Consider the following 20,206-nt stretch of genomic DNA (forward strand, 5'->3'; position numbering starts at 1 on the left):
ATTGCCCAGTTTTTCCAAAAGGAAAGTTGTTATTGAAGCATTAAATGGTAGAGTGTTTAAGGGAGTTCAGACTTAAAAGTTGGTTCAAGGCAATCATAGAAATAAATACCTTTGTAGCAGAAGGGGAAACAAGCGATATTTCATGTTAGGCCTTAAGAACTAGTCTTCATTTAAAGATATACTATGCACATCTTGGGGTAAAATAATTTTATCTTAGAAATGTATTGAAATCCATGAAATTCTTACTGAATATGTTTAATTTGAATAAAATAATGAATAAACTATGTATGGAAAGCTGCATTCCCTATTACGGGTCAAGTTAAGTTGGTCTTTTCTTAAAAAAAACTGCAAGTTTTTTTAATGACACTATATATTCATATTGTGACCACCTATAGAGCTCAAAACATAACATATCTACTTTAAATGAAGTCGAAACATGTTTATTTTATACATACAAAAAGACTGTGTAGCAATTATTAACATTTTTAAAGTATATCTTTAAAGTGTTTTTGTTACATTTTCATTCCCTGGACATAATTATGTAAAAATATCTGATATTTACTGAGTTTGTATTGTTATAAGTGGTATGCATGGCCTTGTCAGTTCATCTTTGTTTATGTTACCAGAAAAACCAACATCTTTTCTGGGTATACCTTACAGCATTATTGGTCACTCTGACCTGATGACCATACTGTTACATAATTGGATAAGAGGGTGTTTTGTTATAGACTGGTCAACTTTTGACCCTTCTGTTAGTCATTTATCACTCTTTTCTATAGGCTTATTGTGTAACATGGACAGGCAGAACCAAAGATTGGAAAATGGTGGAAAGTTTATTCTGTTTCTGATAATAGGTGAACCCTTTTGAACTTTGATAGATTTACAATTTAATAGTCTGTCTCTGAGATGGTACTTCAGTTTTGAGTGCCAATTTAAGTGGTTACATCAGATGGCTTTGATTAGAACTTTAAAAGCCTCTTTGTCCTCATGTATGAAGGAATTTATTTTGACCAAATTTTGAATAGGATTTTTGACTAGTTGTTAACTTGTTTTTCACTGTTTAATTTATTAGGAAAGTGGTTTAATTTGTAATCCAATGTATCATAAATCAGGCTCATGGTTATGTTAAATTTGTTTCAGAGTCAGGCCTCTTTCATCTTTTATAGCTTTTTCCTCTATTTTAACAAACATATACCAGTAGAAATTACCAAGTACATGAGGGGCCCTTACTTATAATGATTAAACTATTCTTAACATAGAAAAAAGCTCTTCACTATCAGAATTAGTTTCAAAGAACTGGCAACTATAGTGATATATAAATAAAAAATGATGAAAAGAATCTATAAACTCTAATAAAGAATAGTTGCAATGTCCAAGAATTGATCATTTCAGTTTGAGTTAATGAAATCCTTGCTTCACAATTCAGTCTACAGAACTTCCTCCTAATTCACTGATGCCTGGAAACAGGCACAATCCAGATCGAAATGGGTGCATGTATGAAAATGTCTTTAATTAAATGAACTATTTAGATTTTAAAAGAAAGTACTGTTTTTAAAAAGAAAGATTATGGAATCATACAATATAATAACAACTATGTTCTGTTCAAATTCTTGGTGTGAAAGGTTGTTTGATTGTAATTTGGTTCTTTGATTGGAAGTTGAAAGTACATCCAAAATGAGTATATGAGTAAATTGGATATGATCAATTGATAGAAAAAAAAGTGGGAACTTTCTTTAATTTTCATATTTCTTTTAAAAAAAGAAAATTCTCCAAACCTTATCTTTTGTTCTATTTAGTAACCCCAACCCTAATCAAAGTTATTGAGTAAAGAATCATCTTACATATGAGTCAATGAATGAGCAAATTATGAAATGCAGCACTATAGGGGAGCTGCACTCCAGAGTTGTGTGGGATTGTTTACTGATTTAAAGATTTCCATATGGCTCTATTATTCAGTGTGTTCACATTGTTTTTTTTCTTGCGTAACACACTTGAAGAGAGTTATCTTCGAGCAAATTTTAGCAATTATAAGGAGTGGTATCATAAAATTTTACACAAAAAAAAAGAGAAGCTCTTGGATTTCTCACGAAAAATGAAGTTGATTTCAACTCAAACATGCACATCTTTACCTGGTGCATAATAAACTGCAGGAACTTCTTTTCCACTCAGTAACTCTTGTTACAAGTTATCATTTGTAAAATTAGAAAAATTAGAATAGCTTAACTGACAATTAATATAAGGGTCAGATGGGACCAATTGAAAAATGATATCAGGTCCAATACAAGTAAACTTTGGTAAATACAGGGTTTTCATTTTTAACAGATTGGTGATCCATATTATGATTTAAATGCTGTTAAAAAGTTTTTTCAGCTTGTAGATTAAAATTCCCCCTTGACCCTTCGACAAGGTTGTTCTCGTTGGGTACGTCTCTTGCCTATGTTAAAAATGAAAACCCTGAAATTGATAATCATTGGACATTAGCAAAGGCCAAATAAATTTGAGTGTTAAGAGTATTTATTACTTTTTATTGGCAGTATACTCTATCTGTCTTACTGGACATTTGGCAATGGTCACTCCTTTTATCAGGTAGTGTGACATAAAGATCACATTGACCTGTTAAGTTACCTGTTTGTACAAATAGATTTACTTTACTTGTATGGTGATCAAAAGGTCAGCTATTCTTGCTATATTATAATTATATATACTCTATTACTGGCCTATTATATATTTAATTGTTTAAAGAAATTCAATACTGAAAAACTACTTTTTAATGATCTTAAAATAAATACACATTAAAAGAAATTGAATAGTATTATTTAAAAAAATGAAAAATAATTTTTAATTAAGCTGTGCAAGAATGCTCGAGAAAGTTGGTACTTTTTAATAATGTGAGACAAAAGGACACATTTTGGCCTTTCATTTTTAACCTTTAATTCACTAAATATCTTAAATGGACCTGTCCATCTTTCATTTGAATCTTGACAAAAACCATACATTTATCCTTTTGAGAGAAAAAATTAAATCATGCATTGGCTTAACAGCAGACTTTGCAGCCCATGATCTTGGTCTGCACTAGTCGCATGGATAGAATCTATAGGTGACAATAGATTAAGGTTTAGAAGCTTTCAGACTCATGTGTATATATGTTGGTTCAGTGGTCCAGATGGCAGCAGTAATCCAATTTGAGTTCACCAGAGCCAAGTTTGACCACCACATTGTTCCTGAGCAAGCTGTCAAGCAGTTTACCAGTACTAGTTGCCTTCACTTTTGCAAGGAACTGTTAGCGTAAGTTCTGTACATGACAGAGCAGACATACAGGGCAAATGACTGAAGAAAGTATTTCATGATCAATTGTAACAGAAGTGACCTGTATCCTCCAGGAATTGAACCAGGGGTGCCTGAGTCACAGTCCAACCAGTACTTTTACCTATTGAGCTAAGCGGATGGGTTTTTTTTCCTCCTTTTATTTTCTTTTTTCACAACGCTCCATCACTGTTTTTGTCTTTCTTGTAGTGGTCATTATGTTATTTAGATGACCCTGACTAGTGACATTCTTATGTCCAGTTTACACCATTGGAATGCTAATTATAATTGGTTGTTTTGTATTCCATGCATTATTATCCTATGTTCAATCTATACATATCACGAATTCCTGCGGCTTTGTGTAATGAATGAGTATTTTGCCATTTTCTGATAAATTTGATATTTTCAGAGTATGCAAATCTTTTCTGGCAATACAGCAATCGGAACATGTCTTTATCCTGAATTAAACTGATTGCATCCATAGAATTTATTTGAATTTCATATTATGATTGTTTATGCACATTTTAATAGGAATTTTACGGAATTTATTTACTTTTATGCCATGATTGCATATTTTAATACAGATAATGCATCAATAGAAATAGGTACAAGACTAGAACATCATCAAACATTATTAAAAATAAATACAACATTATAAATAGTATAGATGCATACAGAACTTAGTACAGGGCACTGTGAGTACAGCACTAGAAAAGCATTTTGGTATAGATGTAGAAAATTAATGGTGCTAAATGTATGACTGTGTGGGTACTACATACTGAAATATGTGTGCATTATAATATACTGTCCAAGAATTGTGCATGTGTATTCATGTTTTTGTTTTAATTGTTTACACTGCACATAATTTATGGTCATATCCGGTAAATGATTTATCTCACTGCCATTCCTTGATAATATTTATAATTACCAATTTTTCTGCAAGTGACCAGATACTTAGTCCCATATGATTTCTAAATAGTGGTGAAACACAAACAGAACATTGACTTGATGTCCAAGGTCAATTATCACAGAGCTTCACCTGAGGATCAAACCAGGAACGCTTTGATTACTAAATTGATGTGCTTGCTTTTGTGCTAAGCAGGTGAACATGTGTATGTATGTAAGTATTAAAGTAGGCATACTACGCAGTACTAGAAATGAGAAGTTGATAGGATAGTTATGAGCAATAAAGAGAAATATGCCATCATTTTAATTTTAATGGCATATTATTACCTACAGGTGATAGTGTAGTTAAGATTAATTACAGAAAGTATAAAATAAGGTCACAAGAAGGTTACAGAATATAAAATGTTGACACAATTTAGAATTGGCTATTATTTATACCATACATCAATAAACAAATCTAGTTAGTAGCTAGTTTAAAGCAAAAAGATCTGCCTATGCAACCCTGCCATCTCATATCACAGTCTGCACTGTTTCCTATTTAGTCAGTTTATATTTTGAAATTTTCACTGAAAATGATGAAAGTTTTTCAATGTCCAGTTCGAAAGATAGGCAAGTCCTTTTAAAGATATTTGGCTTGGTATAGATTATGTCTAAGAAAGTTAATTTTATATAGTAAAGAAGAATACAGAATTCATTTGAAGTTCATAAATATTATATCCATCAATCACAAAATGTTGGACCGTTCATGTCTGGTAAAATGTCTGTGAATGATGATATTTTTATAAAGTAAATTCTTGTCTTTGAAGGCTATGGAAAAACCTTGGCAGTACGGACAATTGATTTGAACGCCCATCTTATAGCAAACAATTAAAGAAGAAGTATAACTATTATTTATATACAGATCTATAAAAACATGTATATTTTTGTGTGTGATATAGGTTTTTTTATTGAGAAGATTGACTTTTTCACCTTTCATTAAAATTCAATACCTTTTGCTATTTCAGTTATTCAAATGATGCTCTTAAATTGCACTCTTGACTTTTGTGGAGTTCAATAGATTATAGAAACCTTATGTTTTGAACATATTGGTCACTTGAAAATGTAGACATTTAACAATTGAACATTTAGTTAAAGAGGGTATCAGGAATGTGTGTTTTTATTACAAAAAGAATTATCTCTCAAGTTTTTGTATTTGTTTGTTTTGTTCCTTTTCATATTTCGGTCACTTTTTGAAACATGGTTGGTACCTAGAGAGTGCTGAGGGATTTTGTGCAAAATTAGTTGCCAGATAATTGTAATTTTCTATAGTTTGGTTTTGCTGCTGAAAATGTATAAACTTGGATGTACGATATGACTGCAAGTTTGTAATGTTAAGTTTGTACTGTAACATGGTCTGTTTATTCTGCTAAATCATCTTAGTGACTGGAATCAAACTTTAAATCTCGGAAGGAGTATTTATACATCATTCCATCATTCCTCTGCCTTTAAATGATGTCATAAAGTAGTAAACTATAAGCTATTACAATTCTGTGACCAGACAAGACCTCAGATAAAGATGATCATGGACAGCAAACTGGGGTCCACAGCTATAAGCAGTATTCAACATTTATACACATTTGAACATGACAATTTTTTTAAAAACATCCTCGAATGTCTTCATCTCGGGAAAAATGAATATTTCTTCAGAGCAATGCAAACAACTATAGTAAAAAGGTAAAGATTGAAGACTCAGTTTGGATTTAGTTGCCTTTACACTCTCGTATCCAAATGGTTTTCTCAGCATTCCTTTGACACTTTCCTGTTTAGATTTTCAGGTCAGTGGTTTTTAGTACTGTTGATACAGGTTATTTAGGGCAAGCGGTTTCATGGCCTCTCCAGATTAAAATTTTTATTGCTTTTTCACATGATAAAAAGTCTGCACATTGAGGGAAATTTTATTGCACAATGCAGGAGATGTATCCCCAGGGAAGGTTTTAGATATTGCTACTTTGTAGGCCTGTTAAATGCAAGTTATATAATCGAAAAGGAATTAAGTACTCTATTTCAGTTATGATTCATGCCCCACTTTAAATTATTTTCTAATGAATGGTTCCTGTATTTGCTAGTGTTGCCTTATGGCTTTTTCTATTTTGGCTAGAGAAATTAGCATAAAAATATGGTTTGGAGAAGTTGTGTGTCAGTCTCACTGTCGAGACCAGAGAGGAATGTTGTGGGAGACAGCTTTAGTTCCAAGATGTACAGTAAGAAAAACAGTGCTCACAAGCCCCTTGTGCCTGAGGGGTTGCTTTATTAAGATGTAAGAATTGCAGCCAGTCTTTATCCCTGTGTGATCGCTTAACCCTGTGTGACTACATGGTACTTTTTCCCTCTTTCCTACGAGTCTGGAGAACCCCTTCTCCCACCAAAAAAGAGAGAAATGATGTTGAAAATATTGGCAATTCTAGAACTGTTTTATGTCAAAATACAAATGCCTTGTATAGTGATTGACACTATTGCTGGTTTTCACACTTTGGCATCAGTTGCATGAAGCTGCAGCAAATTTATGTTGGCTGCAAAATGCAACTCAGTGTTAACTGCATTTTTAACTGCACTCTACCATTAATTGTTGGCATTGACAACAGGCAGGGGCTTTTCCAGTAATTTTGGGAAAAGGCCTCTGGCATAAATTAGGAAAAATTTATTCAGCTTTTTGGGAAATATGGAAAAAAAATCAAAGTTGCAATGACTTTCATGGTTTTTAACATATGTCAAACATATAACTCGTCAGTTCTTTTAAGAAACAAGTTGAAATATTTCTGAGAAGTTGAAACAGTTGGTTGGACATTGGACAATATTTTTTGGACATTGGGGAAAAGGAGGCTATTTTTGGATTTGAAATGGAGCATTATATCCATCCATAGTGATAGGGTGAAAATGCCCTGAACAAGTAACAGTAACAGTGAACTGTCATGCTGCTTTAATTGCAGTACATGTACTAGGTGTTTTATTTATTTGTTGCTGTGTATGCATTGACTTGATAGTAACCTTATTTTTTATCAGAATATGAATTAATCTTAGTCTTAAAATAGAACAAATTAGAAGATATAATAGAGCAATCTGCCTCACTGTTTTATTGTATATCACAGCTAGAACTATATGATGTGTTTTTCTTTGGAAATCTAAATTTATTAGGTATTTTTAAGTGTGCCACACTGAACTGTCAATGAACCTTTCATCCAGTAAAAAAAAGTAATAATTTTTGTACTTTTCTGGATCTGCTTTGAGTTTTCAGCTTATCTAACAGAACATGATACTGATTCGGAAATTCAAGGCCAGACAGTCAGATATTACAGAAATGAATAGGAGGTCCTTTTGAGAGACACCAAGGTCAGACTTGTTTTGCTTTTTTCGTCAGGGGCATTGACCTCAGGGCAAACACGTGGGTTTAATAGTTCATCAGTAATGTTTTGTTTTTTCTTTCTTGTAGTAAATGTGTTAATGTAAGATAAAAAAATGTATATGTAAAGATGGTCAGTATATAAATAACATTCCATGGTTTACATGACAATTTAGTCGACTATTGAACTTGACGTACAAATGAGTATTGTATTTACAATATTCTTGCAATGATGTTAAGACTATCATTTATATGAAGATCAAGACTTAGTATGATTAATATAACTGTCAACTGTTAATATCTTATTTTTATCTCTTTATATTTCATACTTTTTTTACCTTTTTTGTCTGTTTATAGTCTCTACTATTTTATGTTTTCATGATGTTTCATTTCATGAACATATTGTCTCTTTTGAAAACATAATTAAAACAAGATTAAGTTCTACTTTTTGTTGCAAGTTAAACTAAACATATTTTTTAGGGAAGAAAAATAAAATTAAATATTTGTAGACTCAGTGTTTCTTTCACTCTTTCTGACTATTTTTATCTGCCTAATTAAGGCTCCATTCTGCTCTACATAAGTTAAGGCCTTCTTCCAACCTTTGGGGAAATATTAAAAATAAATGAATCAAGTAGTATGAAAATCAATTTCATCTGAGAGTTGGAATGCTGCATTATTTTCACTGAAAGGGATGTGTTTTCAAATAATTTTTATTGAAGTGCAACATAATTATCAACGATAACATTTGTTTGACAATGTTATCATGACGCAATAAGTGTCCTTTCCCATTCTGTTAGGACCACAAGAACTGCGAAAAGCCAACTGCTCAATATCTTTTTATTATATCATAAACAATTGACCCTCTTATATCCTTATTAACCATATATCCGTTTTGTGGATATAATCTGTATCTTAATAACCCTTTGTTCATGTCAAAAAGTTAAAATCTTTGCTTATTATTTCTATCTTTAGTACCTCTTCTAGGATCCGCATTCTTGACCTTAGTGATTATCTGAAAAGTAAATCCTGACAGTGTATTTTGTCAAGTGTTTATCATCTCACATCCTCCATTCAGACTGGTTTAAACCTAATACCAAAGCAGATACATAAAAAAATGGAATTTCTAAGACCCAAAAGTAAACACTATAGTTATGTTTTACAATAGTGGTTGAAATACATCCTGGACCTTCGGACCATCTATTTAACTCAAATAACTTTCACACAAAAAAAGCAACCAATGCAAAGCATATCCTGTAACTGTTAGTCTTTGTTGATGTATTGTACATTATTTTTAGTGTGAAGCTTGTGTTTAACTTCTAATAAAGCAGTGATCAGCCAATTGAAAATGTTCGGTTTGAGTGACATGTAATTTTATTTCACTGTCACAGCTATAAAAGTGCATTTATTGAAATGTTTATTAAGAGCTATACTTGTTCTCTTGTAATCAGCGAAGTCGGCCGTCACACGTCCCATAATTACAATTTCTAAACGGCCCTCGGTCTGAATGAGAACACAAGTTTTAATTTCTGATGAAAATGTTATGACCGTATCAAGCCTTTTACAAGTAACTGGATCCAAACAATCGACTCATGAGGCGGGTCAGTAAAGACCGATCTTGACTATCTTGACGGGTACGTACACTGTAATTTCGGCAGAAATGACAATTTCTATGCATGACTTCTGGTCAAAAGAAACATATAAATCCATTTTGAATGAAAAATGGTGAATGTATCAATTAACTTCTTCACACGCTACTTGTTGCGGTTGAAGCAGGTTCACGGGGACAGCATCTGACCTCATGAGTACCAGTCTGTTTATGGTACTCAAAGTCAACCCCTTTATATGATGTGTTTGATCACATACATGATTTCAAAGATTTTTAGAATAGAGGACAACATTGGAAACTAATTACAAATACTTCTGATATTTCATGTACTTTTCCCCCATTATCCTCAAAGGTAAGAATAGAAACTTCCCATTTAAAGGTCGAAGGTTTTGTGTCTTGTTGAAGGATAGGTTCTGTATGCAAATCCCAAACGTTTTCTCTCCTTGCTCAGTTCATGTGGTAAATATGGTCAAAGTCCAAACTTTTAGTAGAACAATGAATCTCTCCTGGTAATCAATCTGTGATTATGAAAAGGATTGTTTGCTCCTAAATCAAACTGAGTTGGTAAAAGAAATTTCTTAATAATGGTAATGACTGGTCAACTGAAATTTAGATGAAAGAGTTTTATGTTAATGTTGAAGAATCATTTTGAAGTTTGTGTTTAAATCTGAAAATTTATATCTTTTTTTTTTATAATAGATGCTCAAGAGTTGAAACCATTGATTTTGATTTGTTATTTGTAAGCATGAAAGCTTTTTTCCACAGCATTTTGATTGAATTCTTTCATTGTTTATTTAACATCAAAATGAGGATAATATGAATATAGGTCATTTGGATAGTCTTGGATGTTGTTGCGTATGTTGTTTGGTTGTTTGTTATAAGTCAAACTAACACTGAATATGTCATAGGGCAACTTTCCAGCAAGACCACAGGTCTGTGCTCCTTCATGCATTATTTCAGGCACAAAAGCGCACCTGAATAGAACCACCAGCCTTCCGTAAGAGTTATCCAGGTAGCTTCCTGACATGTCTCCAGCTGCCGGGGGGGGGGGGGGTTTGGGGGGAGATTTGAAGCATAAGACTACCACTACGCCACCACAGAGGCCCAATACAAGTTGTAATATATAACCTTATCAATCGGTTAATGACCTTTGCAACATTACAAAAGACCTGAAGTAATGAACTTGCAGCAGATAAAATCATGGCAGGGTCTTGATAAAAGTTCCAGGCAATATTCAAATGAAGTGCCCTGACATGGTTATGAGTCTAAGTATTGGCAAGATTCAAATGCTTAGCGGTTAAAGGCAGGGCTGATGTTTTAATGTTTAACTTTGATGCCCCCTTTTTCTGAAACATTTAAGCTCTCAGATGAACCACAATATCACGCTGGACAGAAAAAAAGGTATGATAGTTTTCCAAATTCCAATGAACCCACAGATATTTACCTTTCAAATAAAAATGTATCTTGTCACAGTGAACTAAAATGTCGCTTTACGAGACTTTATACATACTTCAAAACATTTTTTAAGTCGTAAAAATGAAGAGACGTCGTTATCATAAAAAAAGCATGTACTACTATGTACAGTCAGAAAGATGTACAAATACGATGATTATGAAGTAGTAAAATGTTGCTCATGAATTATCATAAAAAAAATAATAAAATGTTACTGAGATTAATTGTACAGTCTTTTCAAATTTATGCGAGGGTCGAAAATGATCTTAAAGAGACATCAAACAGTAATAAAAGGAAAGTAAAATTATCCTTACGGCTAAGTTCAGACAGCAGATAGTGTTACTTGAAAACTTTAATGGTAGTTTATGGTATTTATTAACTGATGTGGGTATTTACAATAAATTTTGTGGTAAGAAAAACATCGAAATTGGCCTTATTGTAGACATAATATTAAATGTTAGCACATTACACTTTGAAAACGAGGGAAGTGGAGGGAGATGGGGCGGCTTACAGAGATACAAAGATTTGGGTCAAAGTGATTCTTACGCCATTAAGAGAATTATTATTTCCAGTTGTTTATATTTGATTGACAACTGTCAATCAAGGGGTGTCCATTGCCTATTGGTTAAGGTTGTTGACTTCAAACCACTTGCCCTTCACTGCTGTGGGTTAAAATCCTGCCAGATGCTTTGAATTCTTTCATTGGAGAAAGCTATCCAGGTAGCATAATTATGGAACGTTGGTGGCTCTACTCACATGCCTGCTTTTGCCTGAAATAATGCACTGTATTGGTGCTTTGTAAAACCGACCAAAAAAACAAAACTTGTTACATCGAAGCCGGGTCTCTGACCCTAATAGTGGTTATAAACTCTTCTTCACTGTTGTTGGTATCTTTGTTAAAAAGGATGACAGTTTTGTTTAAGAAGCACCTGTGCCTGTATAATTGTGTCTAGTCCTATGACCACACATTTTCATGGACTTTTCATGAAAAAAACTTGTAAGATACAGGAAATTCTGCCAATTTAGAACCCTTCTTTTTTTTGACAGATGTATGTACTAAGAAGTTTTTGGGAACTTACCTATTCTAAATCAGAATTTATAGTCTACTAGTCATTTATAATAAATGAGTTTCTGAAAAATTACCAGCAGAGAATCCAAGCCAACTTACAAAATATTATGTTAAAGTCATGAATTTAGTATGGTGCTTTAACACTGTATATAGTCTCGTATCATTACCAGGGCTGCAACGATACACCAAATGTTCGATTCGATTCAATTTCGATTTTAGACACTCCAATTCGATTTTTTTCGATTCGATACATTTCTGATTACTAATTTATCTTTGGTATATAATTCTGCTTGTCTGCTCCAAAAGTGAGTGGCCTTCAACCTAGTGCTTTGCTTTTCTGTTGTAATATAACTATTATATAAACTTATTTGACTTAATAATTGTGTTTATGAGAATAAATAGCTCTTGTCTATTTGGAAAATAATATTAATCAGGCAAATAATCATTAATCTCAGAAACATGACTATCACAGATACCTTTTGCTGACTAGGAATTAAACAAAGTATGTAAATTGTAAAGTAAATAATAATGAACAAAGTTTCACAAGGTTGTCAGAACTGATATTCAGATATATTGTTTATAATTCCCATAATATGTAAAATGAATAATCAATCCTAATGTCAGTGTTGCACACAATACTTCTTAGTCTAGTAAACAATACAGAAAAAATGAAATTCATGAAATTATCACTTTTTTCACAATTTACTAAAGAAATAATAATCAATCCCAATGTCAAATATATACCTACTTACTGTAGTACTAATCAAACTTATTTAGGGAAGGCCAAGACACGGGTAAAGATTACCAAACAAGTCCACATCGTGTTTTCATATGTTGCATTAAATTAGACGTACTGCCGGACTTCCGTAAAGCATATTTTGCAAGTAGCTTTGTCCGTGTCCTGGCCCTCCCAAAGTGTTCCCAAACCGTTGATTTTAATTTTTTATGAGGATTTTTTAATTTTATTTTATCAACATTGATGTTGGTAGCCATTTTGACTTGTTTGCCGAAAATAAAACATTACGCGCCCACTGATTGGATGACCGAGTTTTAACTGGCCAATCGTATGTAACGTGATAAAGCGCGAAGGGAAAGACTAAAACTCTCACTTTTTCCATGTTTATTTTTGGGTGGGGAATCGAATCGAAAATGTTACAGTTGGTATCGGAAATCGAATCGGCGCTCATATAACCGGTTTTCGATGCATCGAAAGGTATCGTTGCACCTCTAATCATTACACTACATTATTTTGATATTAAAATTCAGTAAGTAATTGTTGCTGCGAAAAGGAGAATAGATTAAGTAATAGAAAGAGCACCGAAACACGAGGTTATCTGATTTGTACGAGGGGGCGTAGCCCCCCGAGTATTAATCAGATTACCGAGTGTTTTGGTGTTCTTTCTCTTTTGTATCATAGTCAAACATAAAAACACGTTCCCTGTTGTTACAATATGAAACCCCGGCAAAAATGAACCAATGAACGAGCATCTAAATATGACATTTCTGTCGATTTCACTTTCACTGCCGTCACAATATGTAAACCCCAGCAAAAATGAGCCAATCAATGGGCATGCTCGGGAGTGCGGGTAACTAATACCCGCACTCCAGTTAACGCACTGTGCATGTATATGTATACGATTTAACCCTGACACATTTTCAACAGAAAGGTCTCCAAACTATGATACAACACTTATTAAAGCTGTTTATAAAGGAAATGACACAATTTCTTATAATTTTACGCAACAAATCTTGATACTTTCAAAGTTTGGAAGGATTTTGATGATTTTATGCTAAATAAGTAGGTCATGAATATTAATCTAACCTAATATATTTTCTACATTAAAAAATATCACATGAAAAAAATGTCGAGAGAATAACTTTTCTGATGCTGTTTTAACATAAAAAGTTAAAATCATCACTTTAAAAAAAGTTATTGAGCATTTTATTATTTTGCAATTATTGTCATAAAAATCATGTCATACATATAAATTATTTAATAAAAATGGAAAATTTATGACTTCCTGTGATGTAGTGGGTCTTGTTTAGTGATAAAATACAACAATAAATGAACATGACAAAATATCTTGTATCAATACATAAAACATAGTGTCTATCTGTGTGGTTTTGGGTTGCTAGGGTCAAAGTGAGGTTTTGCCAAGAGGTCAGGTCACATTAGGTTAAGGTATACAGTTGCAATATTGCAGTATTAAAACTAAGTAGCATGACACTGCTTGAATATGGCTCTTTACTGCTTGGATCTGGCTCTTCACTGCTAGAATCTGGCTCTGCACTGCTTGGATCTGGTTCTTCACTTCCTTGATCTGGTTATTCACAACCTGGATCTGGTTCTTCACGGCTTGGATCTGGTTCTTCACTTCCTGGATCTGGTTCTTCACTTCCTGGATCTGGTTCTTCACTGCTTGGATCTGGTTCTTCACTTCCTGGATCTGGCTCTCTCTTCACTGCCTTGATCTGGTTCTTCACTGATTGGATCTGGTTCTTCACTGCTTGGATCTGGTTATTTACTGTCTGGATCTGGCTCTTCACTGCTTGGATCTGGCTCTTCACTTCTTGGATATGGCTCTTCACTGTTTGTATCTGGCTCTTCACTGCCTGGATCTGGTTCTTCACTTCTTTGATCTGGCTCTTCACTGTCTGGATCTACCTCTTCACTACCTGGATCTGGCTCTTCACTTCCTGGATCTGGCTCTTCAATGCTTGGATCTGGCTCTTCACTGCTTGCATAGAAATGTCCCTGTTGCTTGTAACCAGTCAGAAAATATTTGAACATTATTTTATTTTTTTATTTGACCGCAAGTATGGGACCAATATTTTCAAGATTGACTTTCATTATTCCTGCCAGTGAACTCATTTAAGGGTCCCATGAAATACTGGTATAAACTTTGACAGATGAATGTTTCGTTTTCAATATTAACTGATTTGATATCTCCAAATTTTTACTGAACCTCTCTGGTGTGGGTTCGATCCCAAGGAGATGCTTTGGTAGTTTAGCACGGAGGAAGGTAGTCTAGTACTGGTGTAACTCTCCAGGAATGATGGTTAGGAAACTACCCGCCTATATGACTGAAATACTGTTGGGAAAAGGCGTGAAAATAAAACAAACAAACAAATTTACTGAAAATTGACTGCTTGAATTAAATCTTTTGGCTTATAATTCGATTGAACACAAGTCGATTGTCGCCACTCCTCCATCCCCAGGGTATAGTGGGAACTTGGACTTGGATTTTCAAACCCCTGGGTAAGGCCCAGCTCTGCAGTCATTCAGACAGTTGTTCAAAAACCTCAGCCATAGCTTGGTTTTGCAATTTAGACAAACACCAAAACAGAAACATCACTTGGACATGCAAAAAAAAAGTCCTCCTGATCCCTCCCCCACCATTCTTCAGGGGACTTACAGTGGTAACAATCAACATAGGGCATAATGTCTAATTCATCAATGTTTCAATTGCAAATCCGATGGCACACCCTATCCATAAATTTGTAACTAGGTCACACTTTGTTCCACTAACTTTAAGACATTTTTATTCACATATAAGATTGTTGTTTTATTTGAATGTTACTCACAAAGTAAGAAAAATGAGGCTATACATTTTCAACTATAGTTAAACAAAAAAAAAATCTTCAAAGGAGTTTGTTATTACACCTTCATTTAAGAGCAGTAAAAGTTGCAGGATTTGTGTTTTTTAAAGAAATTAAATAAAGACTTCACAGGAACTCTCGTGAATGTATTGTTGCACTTTTACATCTGTTGTTTATTTTGTAGTAGCGATTTTATCAACTTGAAGTAATTGTCCCATAAAGCTCACATTGAGTGGAGTGTAACTTTGTAGTGTTGTGCAATCTAAAACATTTTATGTGCTTTCCCATCTGCTTACTATTCAGCCATTTATCGTTTATATTGAAATTGTTTCCTTGCTTCTGTTTTTATTGGAAACGATTTCATTTTAATACAGTATTATTCTCTAGGAATATTTGTTTTGAATCAATTTATAGAAAATTCATTAACAATAAAATGGGAAATAAAGTAGGAAATAAAACAAGAGAGAGTAATAGATGTTGAAGTGGTTTGCATGAAATGTGTAGAAGAGTTGTTTAAAAGATAGAGTTGTAACATTCTAACTGTGATGATTAACTTTTGTATAATTACATCGCTCATGCTGTTAAAGCAATGTGAATGAGAAATTATTGTCTTTTCTCATGAGAAAATATATATACATGACTGTTTATTGACATTGAAAATAGTTCAGTGCATTTTAAGTGCAGAGAAAATACTGTGTGAACCTATGTATTTTCTTTATGTAGATGATACCAATATCTCACCGACATCTTTATTTGAGCCGTGTCATGACAAAACCAACATAATGGGTTTGCGACCAGCATGGATCCAGGCCAGCCTGCCCATCCGTGCAGTCTGATCAGGATCCATGCTGTTCTCTTACAAACCCTATAACAAGTTGAGAAACTGATAGCGAAGAGCATGGATCCTGATCAGAATGCGAGGATGCGCAGGCTGGTCTGGATCCATGCTGGATTGCAAACCCATTATGTTGGTTTTGTCATGATACAGCTCATTTGTAAATCGTTTATTTATAGTACTATGAAATTAAAGTGGGGAAAAATGAGAAAATAATATTCTAATGACATGACTTCCAGTAAAAAAATAAATTGGCAACTGATGTGGCTAAAAATTCCTCCCACTAAAGCTTGTGGTGGCATATTATTGTGACCTTTTCATTGAATGACCTTAAAGTGAATTGGTCTACTAATTGAAGGACTGTAATACAATAGATAATTAAGTTGATAGTATTTAGTTAGTATCTAGTATTTAGTTATATTGACATCAAACCACATAAGAATAATATAGAGTCTCATGCTGTTGATATTATAATTTCATTAATAAAGCAAGTAATAAAAATGTTCGGGAACAAAATATTAATTATTTGTGATACTACAACATTTTTCCAATCAATATTTTATAATATTTTAATAATATATTTTATAATGCAAATGATACATTTTGTTTTATCAGTATTTGTGCTACTTATGGAAGATATGCCCATTTTAGACCTATCCACTTTAAGCCGAAACCAAACCAAATTTAAAAGGCATTGTTTAAGGCGCTTAAAATGAGTCCTTGCAATGACTGAGATATATATATATTCTCAGTTTCAGAAAATCGGGCAGATCCAACACATTCACCTTGACAGCAGTAAGATTGATTGAAAAAGACTGAAATTTGCCATTAGTTTATGTATCATATTAAAGTCCTGAACAAGTCGCTAATGATGAAAGTTGACACCAGAAAAATATCAAATGACCTTAATCCATGTACTAACCACGTTCAGGGTTGACAATTAATGAAGAGTAAGCAGCATTGATTTATACTATCATCATTTAATTTAATGTGACGGATTTCGTACCTAAGGTCATGTCTACTTTGTGACATCTGTGACTAAAATCCTGGAGGCGTCCTTTGCATATGATGATATTTGCCTAATAAACAATAAATGTCTTTAAGCATTGAAAAACAACTCCGCACTATCCTCTATTGATAAATAATAACATCATTGAATTAACTTAACGCATCCTGCTGTTCATCGTTTTGAATGCTTGAAGTAATTTCGTCACCAATTTTTTACGCAACCTTAGTAAGTGAATTCATGATTGATTTAAAAACTTTCAGTCAATTTTTTTTCATATGAGATAGTCGATGGTGCGTTTCATTTTTTTTTCTTCTCTTTTTTTCACTCCCACAACTCCCACAACGAGCAAAGCATTTTCTGTGACATACATTTTTTTTTTAACATTATTTGAAATGATGAATGTCTTTCATCTGCATAATAGATTAAATGTATGAAATATAATCGGGCAAACAAATTTCTGGTTAATGTTCAACATGTTGTTATGACATGGAAGTCTCTTAGAAACCCACAAATCTTCCATGTTCATGCGATACTAAATTTACTTAATTAAGTAATTCATAAAGGTTATCCATTCAAACACTCTTGTTTAAAAAAATAAACAATAATATAAAATAAATTGACATTTTATTAATTAATTTGTTTAGAAATATATTTTTCATATTTTGTAATGGTTGAATGTATATACATGTGAAAAGCTTGATATTTGGCAGCTAGTTAACCGGGAAGATTTTTATTTTTCATGCATGAAGCCTGAGTAGTTGTACTTCATGAGCGTAAAATTAAGAAACAATGTATGATATTGTGTTTCAATTATGTGCATCTAGTTTGATGCCTATAGCTTAATTTTCACCAATTAAATGCCAATTCTATTTTCTCACCTGGTGCAGTAGGTCACAAGATATTCCTAATGAGGCCTAACTGTAATTAACTCCCAATTAATAATGATATGAAATTAAATATGTAAGATATAATGGCAGATTTATGGCAGATTTTCCTAGGTTTAAGCCAGCAAGTTTGATAGAGTGGGAGGCAGTGGTCTGGTTGTAGTAACTTTTTGACTACCAATTCAAGGGTAGCAAGCTTGATTCCTTGTTACTGGTGAATAAAAAGTCTGCCTTTCTGATGCTTTATACCCTAAACTAAAAAATGAAGTAAATTACGGCTAAAATAAGTCTCCAATATCAGTCTTTCTGGTGGTGACTACAAAAAAATCTTTACCTCACATCCAAGTTTGACTTTTAGGCGGTTGGCTGTCCAGTTTGAATATTTTAATATAAAAATCATCAGTATAAGGGATTGATACTGATAGTCCATTACTGTCAATAAAGGTGTAGGTCAACATTTCAAGGCAAAAAACTAAAAAATAATTTTTAAGACTTCTGTCATACACTACGGAGAAAAATTATTGAAATATAAATAAACTTGTGGAGGCTGTAAAGAAATTAGAATTAATGTAGCTAAACATTCAAAACAAACATAGATAAAATTTATTGGCAGCCAATTGGCAACTAATTAAGATACTGTGAAATTAATGTGTCTTTAAAGTGTACTTATAGTCTTAGCAGGTAGTAAAAATAAAGGTGTAATAAAATACAAAACCTGATTAATGGATGATTTTTACATTGTTGTAACTATTAAGCGTTATCAATAAATTGGTGAAGTTTAAGTGCTCAGTTGTAATTAAAACTGATATAAAAAGTTGGGTTGTTGTTTTTTTTCCAAATAATTTTTCGCTATTCATGAAATAATTAGTATTTAAGCATGTGGTTTTGAAGATATTGCTTCACTGATTGTAGGATTGCAGAATAATTTCTTTTCAAGCAATTGTTTATCAGTAACAATATGCAACCTGGATTTTTTTGTCTCTTTTTGTGAATTTCTAAGATTAGAGTAACACAAGTGAAGGGTCTATCAGTGCAAAATCATTTATATTCTGTATATCGCTGTCATTTATTGTGCAGAGGGAGAGAGCAAATAAGCAGATTTCAAAATGCATGCATGTTTGCGACAGCTGTCGTTAAACTAGCGTGAAAAGATATAAACACATAGCCTATCCTTTCTTCAGTTTAAGCTACCAAACATTTTGTTGAGTGACAATTTTCAGTTACGTAATATGTCTTGAAAAACATTTTTTTTTTTTTTTAAATCTTTTTTTTTTTTTGTTTAAACGATGTTTTATGAATGAAAAGAGTAGTGAGATTAGAAGATAAATTTTCCTTACACTGGAAGTAAAGATAACGATCTGTTTTGAATGACATAATGTGCTTGATTTTGTATCTTATTAGTATATTTCACTGTTCATAGATTTAACTGTTGCACACATCAATAAATTCTGCATAAATGCATTGTGTCAAGTTGATGTCTATGACTGACAGCTTAAAATGAATGAGAAATAATAGGTGGCACGTTCTATGGTTATTACTCTGTTTACGCCATAACAAAAGTTTTTTATCATTTCAGGGCCAAAAAACCCTTCTTTGTAGAGGCCCAATATTATGGCTGCTTCCCCAACCAAACTAGCCCCAGTTTTTCCCAGTTTGGTCCTCAAAATTCCCGAGTCTTCTGAAATTTCCCATAGAATTTAAAACAAAATCAAATGATGGTGTTCTTTTACTGCCTTATTAGTATTTCCCAGTGCTTTTTGCTTTTCTATTTTGAAGAATTTGTTAAAAGTTTGTGTTAAATTTGAGACCCCTTTTCTCAAAGTATGCCAAAATCACGCATATTTTCCCCAAGAAAAAGGCTACGGCCCCTTCCCCAAAAATGGTGTTTTGGCCCTGCATTTATCATGACATACAATCAGCTAGTCTAGAGGATCAAACTTTGGACCTCTAGCTTTAGTTTTTAGTGGCTTTTCTTACTTATTGGTTTTCTTTCTTATTGGGAAGAGGCCTAAGCTTCTTGATTTTTAACTTTATTGCTTATTTTGAAAGTAAAAAAGCTGGTTTAAGTTCATATATTTGGGAAAACAGTTTAACTGAATGATTAACAATGATATAGATATGTTTTTTCTGTGGAAATTATAGTATAACATTTGTCTGACTGTCCCG

At 33.0% G+C, this 20,206-nt stretch overlaps 1 long non-coding RNA gene across 2 annotated transcripts in view; it reads left to right on the forward strand.

The window, feature by feature from the left end:
* The window catches only part of LOC132717079 (uncharacterized), a 78,014-nt gene that overhangs the window by 29,839 nt on the left and 27,969 nt on the right, over positions 1 to 20,206 (forward strand). The gene's annotated exons all lie outside the window — the stretch shown is intronic.

This window comes from Ruditapes philippinarum, unplaced genomic scaffold, assembly GCF_026571515.1.
Source record: "Ruditapes philippinarum isolate M1 unplaced genomic scaffold, ASM2657151v2 ctg61_1_1_1_1, whole genome shotgun sequence".
NCBI lineage: Eukaryota > Metazoa > Mollusca > Bivalvia > Venerida > Veneridae > Ruditapes > Ruditapes philippinarum.